The following is an 8,091-nucleotide window of genomic DNA, read 5'->3' as shown; positions in this document are numbered from 1 at the left end:
CCCACTACTACAACTAGGGCATGCCTTCTAGAGCAGTAATTATCAACACTGTGCTTGTAGTTTTGAATATTAGCCAATTTTACAATCAGATGGAGATTAATAAATTTACTTGAACTTGTTTCTGTTCACAGTCTGCCAAGTTAAAAGTTTTCAATTGTTTGATTTACCTTTTGAAGACACACAAGACAGGTACAATACATACGTTTTCTGCTACTTCTTCTGATTTTGTTCTGTATTTTATCTAAATATATTATAAGGCAGATGTAAAAACCCAAGTGAAACTGGCAGCTAATGAACTACTCTACACTTGTTATTTTCAAATGTGTCTAATCTTCTTTAGTTTGTAATATTTGTGAATGTAGGAGGGCAGTCTTCACACTCAAGAAAATAAAAACGGGTACAAAATGTACTGCATATGAAAAAATTAGTAAACCTCTGTGCAAAAAGCAATACATTTCTTACAAAATGATTCATGCATCACTGACTTTAAAAACATCAGAAAAAAATCCATTACATTAAGTAATGTTTGTTAAAGGTATTGGTCATCAAGTTACAAAAATGCCAGACGTTCTCCTGAGTTCAAGATTGAGAAATAATATAACAAACTGCAATGAAAATTGGCCAAACATGTAGAAATTAACATTACGAAGGAGTAAAACTTGACCAGTAAAATTAAAAAAAAAAATAGATAAAGATAATGTTTGATACCTTATTGGGTTTTCTTAAATACAAATTGAATTACTTGAGCCATGGACATTACTTAGGCCAAGCTCAGGACTGTTTCAGGCCTTGCTGGGGTCCTCTTATGTTCACTTAGAGCACTTATGGCAGGAAACAGCCATTCTATACCCATCACAGCACTCTCATGTCACGTCTCTCTCCCTCACTCCACATTTCTGCCTGTAGTGTCCAACAGACATTTTGGATACATTTGGATGATCTTCATCCAGTGTCAGATGACGATTAAGTGCAGTTGTATGCATACATCTGGAGCACAGGCAGATTAACTAATTTACGCAGGGTTCCTTGGTGTGCTTGAGACATGAAAAAAATATAGCAAATAAGCTTATATAACTTAAAGTTTATCCTTTGATATTCACGTGTAAAGTTATGTTCTGTAATTATAGAGGCCACATTTTAGCACCAGATGCGTATAACTGATTCTGCAATGGCTTTCCACAGTCATACAAATGCAGGAACAGAAGTTTGTGTTCTGGCTATTCTGGCTTCCTGCTGCCATCTAGGGGCTAAATGATAGTCAAATGCATGTCATATCAATTAGAATGGTGTTCCCAGAGAATTTCCTTCTGGAAACATAACTGTATATAGTAGTAGTAGGAGAAGGAGGAGGAGGAGGAGGAGGAGCAGAAGGAATACTAGAGTTGCTGTCCCCCTTCTTGTTCCTGGAAGCATCATCATTCCTTTACCCACTTAGTATCCATTAAGTACTTTACAGCTAAGTAACCTGTCAGTAGCTTGTGCTCTTTTTCTATACACATATACATTTGTAAAGGGACAGTAAGAAACAGAGTGCCTAGCTAAAAAAGGGTGACAAGAGGTATAGAGGTGCGTCACTAGGCTAGGGCAGAGCAGTGTAAAGTCTCACACAAATCAGAAACAGACACTATGCCTGAGAGAGAACAACTGTACATACTAATGCTGGTACACCCTGTAATGAAAGGAAAATGGTGAAGGAAACCGGAGCGAAAGAAACAAATTGCGTACTGATAAAGGAAAGAGAAAGTCCTATCAATATACAAGAGGGTAAATGATCCAAACAATGCATTTTATATCTGAAACTCTACTTGGGTGTGTGGGTCACAGAGCTCTGGCATGAAGACACAAGATCTGCGAACCTACAATTGGTGGAGAAACTACCATTAAAAGTAATGTCAAGGAGGACTAGCAGGAGGTAAAATATCTCAAACCCCAAAACTAGAAAGTGAGACATTGCGCAGCTCTTAGATAAGTGGACCACAAGTCCCACCACAGAATTTGAAATTTGGGAGGTGCTGGAGTGACCTATACATGCTACTGAAAGCTCAGGGAGCTGGGTCATCAGGGTCCACAACACACAGCTCCTTAGCCAAAGAAGTGTCACCATCGATCACAGATGTGAGCCTAGGAGAGATTTAAAGATGTCTCAGGCCAATAAACAGACTGGAATGAAGGCTCAGTTACAGTAGGGATAAGATGGGGTCATGAGAGAGAAAGACACCTGAAAAAATGAGGGTAGGGATACTACAGATCTTGCAATATTCCTCATGTGAAGTTTTGTGGCATCAGATTACCTACTGATGATATTATAAAGATTGTGATAGTAGGGGTCGCTGTTGACCACTGAACCCTGCAGACAATACTTCCAAACAGCAGGTAAAAGTCCCAATAATGAATTTATTATTACAATAATGTGCACAAAGCACCTCCACCTCGACGATACACAATAATAAATCAACAATCACAACAATAATAAACAATCCTCCTCTCCACCCAGCAGCTCTGTCACACTTCCTCCCAACTCCGGCTCAGTCTGCTGGGGTTTCCCACAGTCCTTTTTTATTCCTTGACCCGGAAGTGCTTCTGTCCCTCAGTCCATGTGATTTTATAGCACTTCCGGGTCAGATGAAAATGTCTTCTTTTCTTCAGCCCGGAAGTACTTCATTCCTTCTGTCCCCGTGATTAGGGAGTACTTCCAAGCTATAATGAAAACACCCGTGCCTTCCTGCAGCCCCCACGGTATCCAGCAGGTCTGTGAAGTCAAACGCCAATGTCCATGATGCCCTACTGGAATTCGGGGCACCTCCATGTTGCAGGCAGGACTCCATCTAGCGGCGTGGGGGTATTGGCCAGAATAAATAGCTGGCCATTTATCACAAGATGATTAAAAATATTTCAAAGATTACATAAAATTACCTCCAATTAGATCTGATGATGTGTGGAGATTCCTTTTTTTAACTAATTTAATGAAATAATAAATATATTTGATTAGCTGCCAATCACAACCCTCTTACATCATAGCACAGAAGTAGCATCATATTCTGAATGTTCAAAAATGATTACTCATAAGAAACATATTACAGATTGTTTTACAAATCGATTGATCCTTTCATGCATTTGTTATCAAAACAGCTTACTCGACTCCAAGGTTGGAGCCCAGGTTTATCTTGGTAATATTGTGCATGAGGCAGGAATTTGCTACTGCCCTGGAGACAACAACAACAACAATATTTATTTACAGTATATAGCACACTTTCATAGAAATTATGTAGCTCAAAGTGCTTTACTGGATGAAGAAAGAAAAAAAAGACAAAATAAAATAATAAAATTAGGCAATACTAATTAACATAATATAAAAGTAAAGTCCGATGGCCAGGGAGATCAGAAAAAAACAGAAAAAAAAAAATCTCCAGATGGCTGGAGAAAAAAAAAAACAAAATCTGCAGGGGTCCCAGGTCAAGAGACCACCCAGCCCCCCTCAGGTTAAGATCAAAAATCAATGAAAAAAGACAACAATGACAAAATCGATCCTACAGATCAAAGGCATTTGACCACTGTAAGAGGAAGACAAAGATTCTGTCAGTGTGTTGAGGAGCCAAGGCGGCAACCCCATTTAATGGGAGCAGTATTCTGAGAAAGAAAAATAAGATTTTTCAAAACAGAATAAGGAGGACAGTTAGTCCTGTGAGGTGATTTAATCATCAAAAAGCTTTGGTTCTGTAGTCAGTGGGATCCGAGTCCAAAATGAATGCTGACTTCTGCTAGCTCTTCAATTTATATAGGATGTTAACCTGAAGAGTGCATAGCAGAAGTGACATCCATGTCTTCCTTCACTCTAGGGGGGAAAAGGTAATAGCAGTTAAAGACTGTGCTTCATCCTCATCTTTCGCATTCATTTTATCTGAACAAAACCAACAGGCTGATCCAATATCCTGCATGTTTGACAGCCACCTTGGCAGAAGCAAGCAACAGATCAAGTATCATTACATCAAACTGAGAATAAGGCAAGATGCTAGCACACCTGGGATCATCTTGGGCTGTTTGATGTCAGTTTTATCTGATTTTCTTACCACTGCAGAAATATTTTTATAGTAATTCCAGCGACCACACAGAGCTCTTGTCAGTCATATTTCATGTTTCAAAACATTTCTTATTTCTGATGCACATGAAACTTGTGCTCAACATGTACATCTACTGTATAAACCGATCTGTTTATCCACTTGTTTTAGTGATCTGCTCTTGAGCAGAAAATTTTAAACAATATAAAAAAAGATTCAATACTCGATATTTCTTTTTAGATGATCAGTAATTGAGTTGTACTTTTAGAGAACTTTCCTTCTGCACGTCTGTATAAAAGATGACAATGTAAATCAGTTACATGCACATAATTCATGACAACAATTAATCACACATAATTATTGTAGATGATGCCCAAGCGTATTTCTGCAACGCATTTTTGTTGTTTTTAGCAACATAATTACTCACAAATTTGCTTTATAGCAACAGTAGACTTTAATTAAAACATCTTCCTGGACAAAGATGGGAGTGTCATAGTTTGGTTCTTAGGCCAGCCACATCATCTGAGAGACATGGGAAATATCTGTTAACATTATCATTGTTATTATTTGTTTGTTTATCTATTTATTTATGTGTGTATTTATTTATTTTCACATTATGGCTTCTCTGTATTACTCCCTATGTACTGGGATACTAGGACGTGTTCCTAAAGTTAATACAGTTTCTGAGCACATTATTAGCAACACCTGTACAACTGCTTATCCAAGCAATTATCTGATCAGCCAATCATGTGACAGAGCATTCAGTCATGCAGATACAAGTTGGGATCTTCAGTTAATATTCACTTCAAACACCAAAATGGGAAAAAATATGATCTCGATGATTTTGACTATGCCATGACTGTTGGTGCCAAATGGGTTGGTTTGAGTGTTTTTGTAACTGCTAATCTCCTGGGATTTTCACACACAACAGTCTCTAGAGTTTACTCAGAATGATGCGAAAAACAAAAAACGTCCAGTGAGCGGCAGTTCTGTGGACAGAAACGCCTTGTTGATGAGAGAGGTCAGAGGAGAATGACCAGACAGGTTTGAATTAACAAAAAAAGCTGAGGTAACTGAGATAACCAATCTGTACAACTGTGGTACACGTTGAACATTGAGCTTCATGGGTTACAACAGCAAAACAGCAGGTCAGCCAAGAATAGAAAGCTGAAGCTGCAGCGGGCACAGGCTCACCAAAACTGGATAGCTGAAGACAGAAGAAACATGCAGTAGCCTGTTCTGATGAATCTCAATTTCTGTTGAGGCCCACAGATGGTAAGATAAGAATTTATGGCCAACATCTTAAATCCATGCACCCAGTGTGCCTTGTATCAACAGTGCAGGCTGATGACAAAGGATTAATGGTCCGGGGAATGTTTTGTTGGCACACTTTTGGCCTGGTAATCCCAATCAGTCACTGCTTGAATACCGTGGCCTCTTTGAGTACTGATGCTGAACATGGGTATCCCTTCATGGCCACAATTTACCCATTGTCACACATGTGCACATGCGGAGGTAGCTAAAGGGCCTGAGTGAGAGTAATTCCATGCCAAACCAGTGGGTGGCAGAGTGCACTGATCTCTTTATCTCACTTCTCTGCAGAAAAGTTATGGAAAATTCCGCCTGCCCTCAATGATGTCACTTCTATAGTAGTTCCTGGGCCAATAACATCACTTCTGTTTCCATAACCCTACTGATGATGCCACTTCCCCATTCCCAATGATGATGTCACTTCCTCCACTCTACTTTAAAGCCGCCATCTTTGTGCCAGCAAATCCCTTCTGTTGTGGACTCTAACCTGTACTACCACCAGTTTTGCAGCCAGGACAACAATATACATATGGCTGCCCCAAACCTTTTTGTATCTTTTAGTTAAGTTTGTGACACCATCTTCTAATAACTACTTCCAGCATGATAATGCCTCATGTCACAAGGCCTCAAACTGGCTTCATGAACATCACTATGAGTTCAGTGTTGTTCAGTGGCCTTCCCAGTCATTGGCTGGTAATTGGTAGAATGGGAGATTCACAACATGAAAGTGCAGCTAACAGATCAGCAGAAATGTATTGATGTAGTTATACCAAAATGGGCCAGAATCTCAAATGAATATTTCCATTTGGGGAATGGGATCCATGTTATGAATAACTGAGGCTGTTTTGAGAGCAAAAGGGGGGCCCTATCCAGTATTAGTACAGTGTCCTAATAATTTCCTCAGTGAGTGTATACAGTGTAGGAGGTTCCCGGGACAAGGGCACCAGAAGGTTAGCACCAAAAAGTGCACTGTCCCAAGAGAGACAAGAATGAGAGACAAGAATTAATTGTCAAAAAAAACACCTCTGCATACCATGGTCAGAGGCAGAGACCATTAGATGTTCACAGAAAAGTGTGTTTATAGTACAGTGAGAGGGAAACAGAAAGAGACACAGAAGAAGGTGAAAAATCCTAAAATTGCCTGAACCAGAGTCTGAGCCCATGGAGGGCAAGCAAGAAGAGTTAAGTCTACAAGGCCGACAATGAAGAACACTAAAGTCCCTAAATATACTCCATTTTGCTGGATAACGAGGTGGAGGATTAACAGGAGAGTCTACAATTCCCTCTACCTGAGGTGAGTTGGAAGGCTGGCAGCTCAGATGTTCTACTTGGGGCTAAGGAGACCAGAGACACAAGGTGCCACTATAGCAAAAGGGGCTACCCTTTCAAGTGAAAGTAATTCCAGGGCTTGGTCCAAAAAGATCTTATGATGCGGTTAAAACCAGAAGACATTGAATCTGGAGTCAAAGGAAGTAAGCATACGAGATATGTGGGACAATGTGGGATCGTATATGCTTAGGTGTTAATCATTTAATACAAATATAGACTCTGAATGCTTAAAACCAATGAATAAATGCATATCAGAAATGTCTAAAGGGCATATTAATTACCAAATAACCAAAAAGAAAAAGTTCCCAGATGGCAAAAGTAAAAAACCTCACCATAGAATAATGAGTGAACTTTGACATAGCACCACTCGTCTTCGTACAGCATTGAAGCAAATCACTTGACTAAAAACATAACTTGCACCCTTCACATTGTTTTGTTCGAACATTTCATTGGTAATTCCGACTGCACGAGGAACGTTAACCTTTAATTTGTCATAAACAATACAATTAGCTGGATATTATGTATTGTAACTTTATTGTGCGTTTAAAAAATTGCCCAAGAGTAACCTCAGATGCTGTGCATAAACCCTCCAACGTATTTGAAGATAAGACCGTAAAAAATCCCGGTTTCATGCTTTGCCATTTTCATGTGTTCAAGATATGTAGGATTTAAAGTTTAAAAGATTAAATGCTAATAGGATCACTTTGGCTAGGGCTGTCATCTCATCAGGTTAAACATCTTTGGCAGGCACTCTTAAGTAATTTGGATTCAATTAGGCTAATTGGAAAACAAGAGAAGGATTGCATTAATGTAGCTTTACTTCATGAAACTTGCCCGCATGGGAAATCTGATAATATAATGCTTGCTCCTGAACAGCTAAGTCCAATTACATTTAATTACAGAAGAAATGTCACGCAACAAAACGCAAACTGCGTCTACAGGCTGCTGTTGTCTTCACAGTGATCTCTTCTTTAGCCTACCTGTTTTAAACAACTTAAATATCGCATTATTTGTTTTCTGAAAGTGTTTGGGTTGTCAGGCTTCTGCTCAGAGGTGCCTGAGGACAAATGAGAAGAAGAGTACAAGATAGTGAAAGGGCCCTGGAGGAGTTATGTTCAAGGTGGAGCCACAAAGGGCAAAGGGGAAGCCTCGGAGAAGCAAGTGTGGGAAATGTAGGACTGCTAATGGCAGGAAACCTTGTACAGTATGTGCAATACGTAAGGTTAAAAGAATTGTCTGCATCAAGAGAAGACTGAGCTCTGCACCTCATGCCATTGAGTGAATCAGCATACAGTCCTATACTTTACATGTCATGCATAAATCATAAGCTTTAATGATAATAATGATGAAAAATCAGGCCTGATCTTTTTGAAATTGTATTTTTCCCATTTGCATT

This window comes from Polypterus senegalus, chromosome 4 (assembly GCF_016835505.1).
Source record: "Polypterus senegalus isolate Bchr_013 chromosome 4, ASM1683550v1, whole genome shotgun sequence".
NCBI lineage: Eukaryota > Metazoa > Chordata > Cladistia > Polypteriformes > Polypteridae > Polypterus > Polypterus senegalus.
The sequence above is the reverse complement of the archived record's forward strand: the minus strand, read 5'-3'. Positions refer to the sequence as shown.